At 44.0% G+C, this 14524-nt stretch overlaps 1 pseudogene; it reads right to left on the reverse strand.

The window, feature by feature from the left end:
* Positions 1–1455: 1455 nt before the first annotated feature.
* LOC135554781 (uncharacterized) lies at positions 1456–13533 on the reverse strand (annotated as a pseudogene).
* Positions 13534–14524: the final 991 nt, after the last annotated feature.

Genomic DNA, 14524 nt, shown 5'->3' on the forward strand with positions numbered 1-14524 from the left:
CTAGGCAATATTTCAGACCCCTCCCAACCTCAGATAGCAGGTTGACGCTTGTCATGATTCTTGTCCTGGAGGCAAAACAGAGCCGTTTCCCCTTCGATAGATCAGCTGCAAATTGGCTACAGTGAATTCGTAAAGTATTCATACCCCTTCACTTTTTGTTGTTTATGTTGTTACATTACAGCCTTACTCTAAAATTGACAAAATAATTGTTCCTCTTCAATCTACACACAATAACACAAAATGACAAAGCGAAAACAGGTTTTTAGAAATGTTGGCAAAAAATAAATATTCTAACCATTCGCTATGAGTCTCAAAATTGAGCTCAGGTGCATCCTGTTTCCATTGATCATCCTTGAGATGGTTCTACAACTTTATTGGAGGCCAGCTGTGGTAAATTCAGTTGATAGGTGTGTGCTTTTCCAAATCATGTCCAGTCTATATAAGGTCCTACAGTTGACAGTGCATGTCAGAGCAAAAACCAAGCCATGAGGTTGAAGGAATTGTCTGTAGAGCTCCGAGACATGATTTTGTCGAGGCACAGATCTGGGGAAGGGTACTAAAAAATGTTGGCAGCATTGAAGGTCCCCAAGAACACAGTGGCCTCCATCATTCTAAAATGGGAGAAGTTTGGAACCAACAACACTCTTCCTAGAGCTGACCGCCCGGCCAAACTGAGAAATCGGGAGAGAAGGGCCTTGGTCAGGGAGGTGATTAAGAACCTGATGGTCACTCTGACAGAGCTCCAGAGTTTCTCTGTGGAGATGGGAGAACCTTCCAGAAGGACAACCATCTCTGCAGCACTCCACCAATCAGGCCTTTATGGTAGAGTGGCCAGATGGAAGCCACTCCTCAGTAAAAGGCACATGACAGCCCGCTTGGAGTTTGCCAAAGAGCACCTAAAGGACTCTCAGACCATGAGAAATAAGATGCTCTGGTCTGATGAAACAAGATTGAAGTCTTTGGCATGAATGCCAAGCACCACACCTGGAAGAAACCTGGCACCATTCCTACAGTGAAGTATGGTGGTGGCAGCATCATGCTGTGGAGATGTTTTTTCAGAGGCAGGGACTAGGAGATCCTTGATGAAAACCTGCTCTAGAGCGCTCAGGACCTCAGACTGGAGCGAAGGTTCACCTTCTAACAGGAGAACGACCCTAAGCACACATCCAAGACAACATAGGAGTGGCTTCGGGACAAGTCTCCGAATGTCCTTGAGTGGCCCAGCCAGAGCCCGGACTTGAACCCAATCAAACATCTCTGGAGAGACCTGAAAATAGCTGTGCAGCGACGCTCCCCATCAAACCTGACAGAGCTTGACAGGTTCTGCAGAGAAGAATGGGAGAAAAAGCCCAAATACAGGTGTGCCAAGTTTATGGCGTCATACACAAGAAGACTCCAGGCTGTAATCGATGCCAAAGGTGCTTCAACAAAGTACTGAGTAAAGGGTCTGAATACTTATGTAAATGTAATATTTCATTTTTATTAACAAAATTAAAATAATTGCTAACATTTCTAGACCTGTTTTTGCTTAGTCAGCATGGGGTATTGTGATGTCATCATGGGGTATTGTGATGTCATCATGGGGTATTGTGATGTCATCATGGGGTATTGTGATGTCATCATGGGGTATTGTGTGTAGATTAACGAGAAAAATAACAAATGAATCCATTCTAGAATTAGGTTGTAACGTAACAAAATGTGGATAAGAGGGGAAGGTGTCTGAACTTTCCGAACACACTGTATGTCGTCAAAAATCAAACAAACACAAATTAAGATCAAAAAGCAAATTTAAGGTTAGAAATGAGGGTTAGCAGTGTGGTTAACAATTAGGTTTAAAATCAGATTTTATGACTGTGCCAGCTAGTGAGCACTCCGCAGCGCTGCCTCCAGAACAACATTCAAAACTAAGAATGCTCTCCCCTCTTGACCCCCCTTCTTATCAAGTTGTGTTGACAAAATGCTAATATTAGTTGAAATAAAAGTTACACTACCCAAAATATACTCAATTTGTGGAAGGACCCACACACTCGGTCCTCAGCCCAAGGCTCAATGCCAACAAGGTATCTACACTCACTATGTCCTCTGTGTGCTGTTCTAACCCATCTATGAAAGGGTGTGATGCACTCTTGGTTGGAATGAGATCCATGTCCATCTCAGCTTTTCTCTTCCTTGGAGAAAAGGTCAGTGGAAGGTCTTTATCCTGTGGAACATGGGCCTTCATATCCAGCAACACGCTTCTGAGCTGTGAAGACAGGTCAGTCACGTACTGTTCCTCTTCCAGATGATAAGTGAGTTCTGTGATCTCTTTAAGATATCCTGCACATTGCCTCCGTAACCGCAACAGCTTCCTAGAGGACCTCTTCTTTCCTCTGCCAGATGGACCTTCGTATGGACGGTCAATGTTGGAGTCTCCGGTGGCCCGCTTGGTCTTAAACATGACATTTCTTATGTCACTGTCAGTGGGGTAATAGCGCCTGCGAGTAGGTGGAGGGGCTGCTCTCCAAGGAAAAGCTCTTCCACTACAAAGGTGTTCAGATGACACTTCATTTCAGTCATCTTTCTCACACCAGACAGAGTCAGCTGCTCAATCTTCTCTCTCAGCCTGGCATCTACAGCTTCCCTAACATGAGCTGCCTGTTGGAGAAAGAACACATGGGTTTATCATAAAGAGGTCAGTGGGTAAGGGGGTAACTTAACCAACACTCTATTATATAGATATATTTACCTCGCCAACAACTGCATGTGAGCTGTGCTCAGAGAGGGAGGGGAACCTGACGCAGTAGACAACCTCTGCCTTCACGGAGCTGGGTGTTTCACTTAGTGCTGCCTTCAGAGTTTGGGAGGCCTCCTTTTAGAGCACACTGTACTTTCCTCAATCTAGACATAAACAAGTGTTACATATGTACTGGTACTATGTACAGTGTTAGGCTGATTCACACAGACAGTCCAATTCTGATCTTTTTTCGCCAACTAATTGATCTTTTGACCAATCAGATCAGCTATTTTGCCCATAATTGGAAATGGGCTGGCTGTGTAAACACGGCCTTAGACTTAGACCAACTGGAGGCGTAGACCTTAAAACCTTTTCATATTTACCTTAAAATCAGGAAAGCGGATAACGTGGGCGATGTTTATTATAGCCTTGCAGTCCACCTTTTTGGTATTTTGTACCAGTTTCCGTTTCTGTAGGAAGGTATGGTCTTCAAGCTATGGAAGATGGCAAAACATTTAATAATAAAAAAATATTTAATTGACTGACATTACCAGTTAAAAGTTTGGACACCGCTACTCATTCAATTTTACTATTTTCTACATTGTAGAATAATAGTGACGACATCAAACCTATGATATAACACGTAGAATCACGAACCAAATAAGTGTTAAACAATTCCAAATATATTTTTGATTCTTCAAAGTAGCCACCCTTTGCCTTGACAGTTTTGTACACGCTTGGCCTTCTCTCAACCAGCTTCACCTGGAATGGTTTTCCAACAGTCTTGAGTTCCCACATATGCTGAGCACATTTTGGCTGCTTTCCTTCACTGCGATCCAACTCATTGCAAACTATCTCAATTGGGTTGAGGTCAGATGATTGTGGAGGCCAGGTGATCTGCTGCAGCACTCTCCTTCTTGGTCAAATAGCCCTTACACAGGCTAGAGGTGTGTTGGGTCATTGTCCTGTTGAAAAACAAATGAGTCTCACTAAGCGCAAACCAGATGGGATGGCGTATCGCTGCAGAATGCTGTGGTAGTCATGCTGGTTAAGTGTGCCTTGAATTCAAAATAAAATCACTGACAGTGTCACCAGCAAAGCACCCCCACACCATCACACCTCCTCCTCCATGCTTCACGGTGGGAACCACACATGCAGAGATCATCTGTTCACCTACTCTGCGTCTCACAAAGACATGGCGGTTGGAACCAAAAATCTACAATTTGGACTAATTAGTCCAAAGGACAGATTTCCACCGGTCTAACATCCATTGCTCGTGTTTCTTGGCCCAAGCAAGTCTCTTCTTCTGGTTGGTGTCCTTTAGTAGTGGTTTCTTTGCAACAATTCAACCATGAAGGCCTGAACCACGCAGTCTCCTCTGAGCAGTTGATGTTGAGATGTGTCTGTTACTTGAAGTTTGTTATGCAATAATTTGGGCTGCAATTTCTGAGGCTGGAAACTCTAATGAACTTATCCTCTGCAGTAGAGGTAACTCTGGGTCTTCCTTTCCTGTGGTGGTCCTCATGAGACAGTTTCATCATAGCGCTTGATGGTTTTTGCAACTGCACTTGAAGAAACTCAAAGTTCTTGAAATTTTCTGAATTGACTAACCTTCATGTCTTAAAGTAATGATGGACTGTCGTTTGTCTTTGCTTATTTGAGCTGTTCTTGCCATAGCCTTATTTGGTAAAAGACCAAATCCGTATTATCTTCTGTATACCACCCCTACCTTATCACAACACAACTGATTGGCATCAAAAACACATAAAGAAGGAAAGAAATTCCAGAAATTAACTTTTTTCCAGGCACATCTGTTAATTGAAATTTCCAGGTTCCAGGTGACTACCTCATGAAGTTGGTGCCAAGAGTGTGCAAAGCTGTCATAAAGGCAAAAGTGGCTACTTTGAAGTATCTCAAATATAAAATAGATTTAGATTTTTTGGTTACGATATGATTTGTGTTATTTCATAGTTTTGCCGTCTTCACTATAATTCTACAATGTATAAAATAGTAAAAATAAAGGAAAACCCCTGGAAGGTGTGTCCAAACGTTCGATTGGTACTGTATATAGCACTTTTCTAGACTCCCAAAGCTCTTTACAGTGTACAGGGAAACTCACCAGCCTAACCCCACCTACATACTCTTGCAATAAGTGCCATGGCCTCTTTAGTGACCACAGCGTTAGGACAACCCTTTAAAGTCCCATCTTTTTGAGGAACAATCCACTGTTAGTCCTTCAACATTATTCTAATTAAATGTTATATAAAGTGTGTGGTGTAAATGACAGTGAACCGGCTATGAACTTACTTCCTTCTTGTCTCTTTCAGCAGCATATTTCTCTTTGGCTTTTGTCTGTCTGTCTTTGCCCTGGTGGCATTCATACGTCTTTGTGCCAACAACTTGAAACGGAACACCATTGAACGGGATACTTTTACTCTCCCAGCTGAGTTTTTTCCGTGCCAAAGGCTGTGCATCTGTTAAAAAGGTCAACAATATGATATATTACTATTAGAATGATAGGCTTGTGGGGGAAACTAACAAAGTTTCTCTCTGTCAAATAACTCATCTGTTCTTGAAAATGGATCCCTTATGCTGATGATGCAATAGCAATTTTGAGGCAATAAAGATGTGCATCGTTGCCATGGCAGCATTTGGTTGTTGCAACCAATGTACTCTTAAGGAGTGTAGGTGAGTCTACCATTACTCTTTAAGGTCATAGGACTTTATACGCTACACGATCAAAATAAAATGTGGACACCTGCTCGTCGAACATCTCATTCCAAAAATCATGGGTATTAATATGGACTTGGTCCCAACTTTTCCTGCTATACCAGCCTCCACTCTTCTGGGAAGGCTTTCCACTAGAGGTTGGAACATTGCTACTATAACAGCCTCCACTCTTCTGGGAAGGCTTTCCACTAGATGTTGGAACATTGCTGCTATAACAGCCTCCATTCTTCTGGGAAGGCTTTCCACTAGATGTTGGAACATTGCTGCTATAACAGCCTCCACTCTTCTGGGAAGGCTTTCCACTAGATGTTGGAACATTACTGAGGGGACTTTCTTTCATTCAGCCACAAGAGCATTAGTGAGGTCGGGCACTGATGTTGGGCGATTAGGCCTGGCTCGCAGTCGGCCTTCCAATACATCCCAAAGATGTTCGATGGGGTTGAGGTCAGGGCTCCGTGCAGGCCAGTGAAGTTCTTCCACACAGATCTCAACAAACCATTTCTGTATGGACCTCTTTGTGCATGGAAGTATTTAGGGGAATGTTCAGGGGAATATTTAGGGGATATATTTAGGGGAATGTTCAGGGGATATATTTAGGGGAATGTTCCGGGGATATATTTAGGGGATATATTTAGGGGAATGTTCAGGGGATATATTTAGGGGAATGTTCAGGGGATATATTTAGGGGATATATTTTAGGGATATATTCAGGGGATATATTTAGGGGAATGTTCAATATATTTAGGGGATATATTTAGGGGAATGTTCAGGGGATATATTTAGGGGAATGTTCAGGGGATATATTTAGGGGAATGTTCAGGGGATATATTTAGGGGAATATTCAGGAGTGGAAGCTTTCCGTGGGGATTATATGCAAAATGATGTTAATACCGTTTAAAATGTAGATGTTTTTTGCATTGGATATATTTACCATATCATATGGAGACAGAAACATAAACCTTTTACCTTATAAGTAGACATAATTGCAAATTATTAAATCCTTCTAATAGAAATATAAAAAATAATTTAGTTACAAATTGAACTTTAATTAAATGAGTTGGGATGATTTCATGGGATGATTTCACTGAACAACAATAGAAAGGGAATATTGAATGATCCCCAATGATCCATCGCATCTCCCAAAAACGTTTTCAACATACATCTGTAAAATGATAGTCTAGAAACTAAAGCTTTGGTTGTCTTCCTCTCAGGTTTCCATGTCTTCTCCCTGGACCTCCTCAATGTCCACCTCTTGACCATCAGACTCTGAGGCCTCATCTTCACTGTCACTTTCCAACCGTGTTGAGGATGGCTCGTTGTCAGGCTCAAAAAGTCTCAAATTTGTCCGGATGGCCACCAATTTTTCAACCCTTGTATTGGTCAGCCTGTTGCGTGCTTTGGTGTGTGTGTTCCCAAACAAGGACCAGTTGTGCTCTGAGGCGGCTGATGTTGGTGGGATTTGGAGGATGATGGAGGCAACAGGGGAAAGAGCCTCAGATCCACAAAGTCCCTTCCACCAGGTGGTTGATGAGACATGTTGGCACGACTGGCATATTGCATCTCCATCCCAAAGCCCTTGCTTGGAAGTGTCCTTCGCTAGACTGCCAAGAACCTTGCCCTCATCCAGGCGAGACACGGTAGTGATGACACCATAGGCCTTGTTGATCGCTGCACCAGACAGGATGCTCTTGCCTGCATACTTGGGGTCCAACATGTACATTGTGGCATGTTTGGGCAGAAGTCTTCACACTTTTTGATGTATTTCAGAACTGCAGTTTCCTCTGCTTGGAGCAATAGTGAAGTGGGCAGGGCAGTATGGATTTAATCTCTTACATCTACAGAGTCTGAACATCAGACTACACGGATTGAGGGAGACAATGCCATCCTATGGTTACTGCTATAGGTTCCAGGAGTTTTGGGCGGCTTACCACTCTCTCCCAAAATACATCATCCAGGAGGATCCTCTTGATGGGGCTGTCCATATCAGCAGACTGATATGGCCATTTCTTGGAGAGACTCCTTCCCCTCCAGGAGACCGTCAAACATGATGACAAAACCACCCCAACGGGTGTTGCTGGGCAGCTTCAATGTGGTGCTCTTATTCTTCTCACTTTACTTGGTGAGGTAGATTGCTGCTATAACTTGATGACCCTTAACATACCAAATCATTTCCTTGGCTCTCATTGTTTTCAGTGCCATGATGTCCTTGAGGAGCAGATTCAATGCATGAGCAGCACAGCCAATGGGTGTGATGTGAGGGAAGGCCTCTTCCACTTTAGACCAAGCAGCCTTCATGTTCGCAGCATTGTCTGTCACCAGAGCAAATACTTTCTGTGGTCCAAGGTCATTGATGACTGCCTTCAGCTCATCTGCAATGTAGAGACTGGTGTGTCTGTTGTCCCTTGGGTCTGTGCTCTTGTAGAATACTGTGCCATATAGTGCTATTTTGTTCATTTTTTTGCGTTGTTTGTAACTTTTTTTTGTGTACATAATGTTGCTGATGCTGGCACTAAGACCGCACTCAACCAACTCTATAAGGCCATAAGCAAACAAGAAAATGCTCACCCTGGAGTGGCGCTCCTTGTGGCCGGGGGCTTTAATGCAGGCAAACTTAAATCAGTTTGACCAAAACAGGAACAACGATGTACGCTAAGAAACACAAACAGTTGAAAACAGGCCTGGTGAAGAAACCAAAGGGAGGGACATATACAGTTGGGGAAAAAAGTATTTAGTCAGCCACAAATTTTTACCAGCATGTCACATGTGCAACCAGAGGGAAAAAAAACACTAGACCACCTTTACTCCACACACAGAGATGCATACAAAGCTCTCCCCCGCCCTCCATTTGGCAAATCTGACTATAATTCAAACCTCATGATTCCTGCTTACAAGTAAAAACTAAAGCAGGAAGTACCAGTGACTCGCTCAATACGGAAGTGATCAGATGATGAGGATGAGGATGCTACGCTACAGGACTGTTTTGCTAGCACAGACTGAAATGCGTTCTGGGATTCATCCAATGGCATTGAGGAGTATAGCACCTCAGTCATCGGCTTCATCAATAAGTGCATCGATGATGTCGCCCCCACAGTAAACGTATGTACATAACCCAACCAGAAGCCATGGATTACAGGCAACATCCACATCGAGCTAAAAGCTAGAGCTTCCGCTTTCAAGGAGCGGGACTCTCAGACGAACCATCAAACAAGCAAATCGTCAATACAGGATTAAGATTGAATCCTACTACACCGGCTCTGACGCTCGTCAGATGTGGCAAGGCTTGAAAACTATTACGGAGTACAAAGGGAAACCCAGACGCGAGCTGCCCAGTGATGCAAGCCTACCAGACAAGCTAAATGCCTTTTATGCTCGCTTCAAGGCAAGCAACACTGGAGCATGCACAAGAGCACCAGTTGTTCTGGATGACTGTGTGATAATACTCTCGGTAGCCGATATGAGCAAGACCTTTAAACAGGTCAACATTCACAAAGCCGCGGGGCCAGATGGATTACCAGGACGTGTATCAAAGCATGCGCGGATCAACTGGAAAGTGTATTCACTGACATTTTTAACCTCTCCCTGACAGTCTGTAATACCTACATGTTTCAAGCAGACCACCATAGTCCCTGTGCCTAAGGAAGCAAAGATAAACTGCCTAAATAATTACCGCCCCATAGCACTCACATTGGTAGCCATGAAGTGCTTTGAAAGTCTGCTTATCATATCAACAGCATCCTCTCGGATACCCTTGACCCACTCCAATTTGTATACCGCTCCAACAAATCCACAGATAATGCAATCTCAACCGCACTCCACACTGCCCTTTCCCACCTGGACAAAGGGAACACCTATGTGAGAATGCTGTTCATTGACTACAGCTCAGCGTTCAACACCATAGTGCTCAAGAAGCTCATCACTAAGCTAAGGACCCTTGGACAACACCTCCCTCTGCAACTGGATCCTGTACTTCCTGACGGGCTGCCCCCAGGTGGTAAAGGTAGGCAACAACATGTCTGCCATGTTGATCCTCAACACTAGGGCCCCTCAGGGGTGTGTACCTAGTCCCCTCCTGTACTCCCTGTTCACCCACGACTGCATGGCCAAACACGACTTCAACACCATCATTAAGTTTGCTGACGACACAACAGTGGTAGGCCTGATCACCGACAACGATGAGACAACCTATAGGGAGGTCAGAGAACTGGCATTGTGGTGCCAGGACAACAACCTCCCCCTCAATGTGAGCAAGACAAAGGAGCTGATCATGGAATACAGGAAAAGGCTTGCCGAACAAGCCCCCATTAACATCAACGGGGCTGTAATGGAGCGGGTCGAGAGTATCAGGTTCCTTGGTGTCCACATCACCAATGATCTATCATGGGCCAAACTAGAGGTTGCCCGATTAATCGGAATGGCCGATTAATTAGGGCCGATTTCAAGTCTTCGTAACAAATCGGAAATCGGTATTTTTGGGCACCGACTTTGACGTTTTTTTTCTTTACACCTTTATTTACCTTTATTTAACAAGGCAAGTCAGTTAAGAACACATTCTTATTTTCAATGACGGCCTAGGAACGGTGGGTTAACTGCCTTGTTCAGAGGCAGAATGACAGATTTTCACCTTGTCAGCTTGAGGGAACCAATCTTGCAATCTTACAGTTAACTAGTCCAACGCGCTAACCACCTGCCTCTCATTGCACTTCACGAGGAGCCTGCCCGTTACGCGAATGCAGAAGAAGCCATGGTAAGTTGCTAGCTAGCATTAAACTTATCTTATAAAAAAAAAGAATCAATCAATCATAATCACTAGTTATAACTACACATGGTTGATGATATTACTAGTTTATCTAGCGTGTCCTGCATTGCATGTAATCGATGCAACGCTGGGGAATGATTTAACAAAAGCGCATTTGCAGAAAAAACACAATCGTTGGACGACTGTACCTAACCATAAACATCAATGTCTTTCTTAAAATCAATACACAGAAGTATATATTTTTAAACCTGCATAATTTAGCTAAAAGAAATCCAGGTTCGCAGGCAATATTAACCAGGTGAAATTGTGTCATTTCTCTTGTGTTCATTGCATGCAGAGTCAGGGTATATGCAACAGTTTGGGCCGCCTGGCTCATTGCGAACTAATTTGCCAGAATTGTACGTAATTATGACATAACATTGAAGGTTGTTCAATGTAACAAGAATATTAAGACTTAGGGATGCCACCCGTTAGATAAAATACCGAACGGTTCCGTATTTCACTGAAATAATAAACATTTTGTTTTCGAAATGATAGTTTCCGGATTAGACCATATTAATGACCAAAGGCAGTCTGACTGAGCGATGGTCAGCAGCAGCAGGCTCGTAAGCATTCATTCAAACAGCACTTTAGTGCATTTTGCCAGCAGCTCGTTGCAAGCACAGCGCTGTCTATGACTTCAAGCCTATCAGCCTAATGGCTGGTGTAACCGATGTGAAATGGCTAGCTAGTTAGCTGGGTGTGCGCTAATAGCATTTCAAACGCCACTCGCTCTGAGACCTTGAAGTAGTTATTCCCCTTGCTCTGCAAGGGCCGTGGCTTTTGTGGAGCGATGGGTAACTTCTGCTTCGAGTGTGGCTGTTGTCGATGTGTTCCTGGTTCGAGCCCAGGTAGGGGCGAGGAGAGGGACGGAAGCTATACTGTTACACTGGAAATACTACAGTGCCTATAAGAACATCCAATAGTCAAAGGTATATGAAATACAAATGGTATAGAGATAAATAGTCCCATAAATACTATATTAATTACAACCTAAAACCTATTACCTTGGAATATTGAAGTCTCATGTTAAAAGGAACCACCAACTTTCATATGTTCTCATGTTCTGAGCCAGGAACTCAAACGCTAGCTTTTTTACATGGCACATATTGCACTTTTACTTCTCACACCTTGTTTTTGGATTATTTAAACCACATTGAACATGTTTCATTATTTATTTGAGACTAAATGGATTTTTATTGGTGTATTATATTAAGTTAAAATAAGTGTTCATTCAGTATTGTTGTAATTGTCATTATTACAAATAAATAACTTTTTTTTATTTATTTTTTTAAATCGTCTGATTAATCGGTATCGGCTTTTTTTGGTCCTCCAATAATCGATATCGGCATTGAAAAATCATATTCGGTCGACCTCTAGGCCAAACACACCAAGACAGTCGTGAAGAGGGCACGACAAAACATTTTCCCCCTCAGGAGACAAACAATTTTTCATGGGTCCCCAGATCCTCAACACGTTCTACAGCTGCACCATCGAGAGCATCCTGACCGGTCGCATCACCGCTTGGTATGGAAACTGCTTGGCATCTGACCGTAAGGTGCTACAGAGGGTAGTGCGTATGGCCCAGTACATTACCGGGGCCAAGCTTCCTGCCATCCTGGGGCGGCAGGGTAGCCTAGTGGTTAGAGCGTTGGACCGGTAACCGAAAGGTTGGAAGTTCAAATCCTTGAGCTGACAAGGTACAAATCTGTCATTCTGCCCCTGAACAGGCAGTTAACCCACCATCATTGAAAATAAGAATTTGTTCTTAACTGACTTACCTAGTAAAATAAAGGTTAAAAAAAAAAAATCCAGGACCTCTATACCAGGCAGTGTCAGAGGAAAACACAAGCCATAAAAGACTGCTGAACAATTCATCAAATGGCCACCGGACTATTACATTGACCCCCTCCATTTGTTTTGTACACTGCTGCTACTCGCTGTTTATTATCTATGCATAGTCACTTCCCCACTACCTACATGTACAAATGACCTCTAACCTCTACCCCCACACACTGACTCTGTACAAGCTACCAGTGGCTGAAAACACAATTGCAGCGGGATGTACGAGTGACGAATTTCCGGGCAAGGATGGTCCATTTAAAATTAATTCCTTCCTCCCTCGCCCTGCAAGTGTAAACTCGTCAGACGTCATGATAAGTGTCCACTTAATTTGAGGGCTGAGGGGAAAGTGTGTTTTGAATGCAGCCTTTATTGTACAATCCTTACTGTTGACCAGTCACCGACGAAGTGGCTTAGACTTCGGCTTGCCTCTAGAAAAAATGTTGTGTGCCCGAACAACAGACCGAAAGGGTGAACCAGACACGTCTAGGGGCTATAAAGCTGAAGCGTCCCTTTAGAATGGTAGTGAGAGGAAATCCATTCGCGGGTAGTGGGAGCGGATGGAAGTAGCTGAAACTGGGCCGACATTCTGCTAATTTTGTCGTCGATGAAACATCTGATCTCAATACATTTTTAATGTCCCACAAGTACAATATGTTACGAGCACAGTGCGCTGAGTTTTATAGACTTGAAGCTTTGCCAAAGTTTTAAACAATTGCGTTTAGGAGTGGGAGTGCAAGGTCGAATTGAGTTTGTGCTTTGCCCACTATGCTCATACTGTAAACAGCACAGATGAACTAACTTCGTTTTGGAAACAATTTCCAAAACAAACGAGAGCCTAAATGTCATATGCACGAGTTTTCCAAACTGTTCGGCTGGGAAGAATCCCGGGTTCATCGTCCGTGCTTCAGCTGATGACACCGAACATGGAAAGACTGACAGACGGGCGAACCCCACTCCGTTGCCAACAACATTGCATAGCAATATTGCCCCCCCCAGAAATGGACAGTGTATCATTATCCGTCACGTAAGTAACTTAGTTATTTCAATAGTAATTAATGAAAATTACTAATTTATTGGGCTAGTGTATCATCAGCTTTAGGTCATTTTAGATGGGCTAGTGTATCATCAGCTTTAGGTCATTTTAGATGAGTAGCAAAAGTAAGCTACTAGCTACCTAATGTTAGCTATTTAGGCTATGTAACGTTATGTGTTTTTAAAGACAACTTACCCTTTTGCCCAAAACTTTTGTCCCTTCTCAATGTTATGAATTTCAGTGACGTTTCCAATTCTTGTTCCCGAATGTATTTAGTTATTTCGTCCTCAAACTTGAACTCGAGATATGCCATTTCGAAAATATGGCGTTTTCCACCATAGATATTAAGCAGTGGACTAGCACAGTTTCTAAACCTAGAGACGCAACATCGCGATACTTCCGGGAACGCTTGCGGCCCAGGACGACGCCTCGATCACACCAACAGTTTTCCCCTCCCCCGTTTTGGAACACCAGAAGTACGTTCATTTCCGATTTAACGCTGTGTGTATGCATTACAGTATTGCTGAGGCAGTTGTGTGGCGTATTATATATATATATTGTAATGACCTGACTAGATCATAAAATGAGCAATTGTCCAGACAGAGGCTTGAGTTTGCGAATTGACGTTTTATTAAACCAACTTTACACAGGCTACTGTTTGGGCCGTAGCACACGCCAAAAAGATAACAGATAACCCACAAGCCAATCGTGACCTTCTCTTGGGAAGCCCAGACGTAAGAGAGAGAGAACAAAAAGCTGAACCTGGTCTTAACTTCCAATGCTCCACCCCCTCCACGCCACTCCGCCAACCACCAGGATGCCCGGCATCAGAACATTCCAGGCATTCCCGTGATTGGCAGATAGCAGGTTGATTGACATGTCGGACCCCGCGAACACCGGGTACTGGTCAGTACAACACAACCACCTCCTAGCCTAACACATAACACACAGCTGTCTGTGCGGGTCGCTACACAGCCCCCCACCACACAAAGTCCCTCGTCCCCGAGGGAACAAACAAAGTCTCTGAAGCGACCCGGAGGTCTCCTTTGCCTGCGTGTCCGTGATGGTCGCAGAGTGCCCCTCTGGGAATCAGGGGATGAAGGCATGGGGGACAAGGAAGCGGGAACGATAATACAGTCCGTGGCTCTGGGGAACCACGCGGTGACACAGGGGGGGAGACAGGGGGAGTGGGCTGTCTGGAGCCTTGTCTGCGGCACCTGAGGTTGGGTGCCTGGAGAATGTCATTGCCAGAGCGGGGAATTGTGGGGGTTCCCTGGGGTTTGGGGAAAAGAGGCCCCTCTGTATGGGGCTAACCTGTCCCGGTGCAGTGCCACCTTTCTCCCCCTGGGAGGAAGCTGCACCCGGTACACAACCTCCCCTACCCTCTCCAGGACACTGCAGGGTCCCA

Source organism: Oncorhynchus masou, chromosome 14, assembly GCF_036934945.1.
Source record: "Oncorhynchus masou masou isolate Uvic2021 chromosome 14, UVic_Omas_1.1, whole genome shotgun sequence".
Taxonomy (NCBI): domain Eukaryota; kingdom Metazoa; phylum Chordata; class Actinopteri; order Salmoniformes; family Salmonidae; genus Oncorhynchus; species Oncorhynchus masou.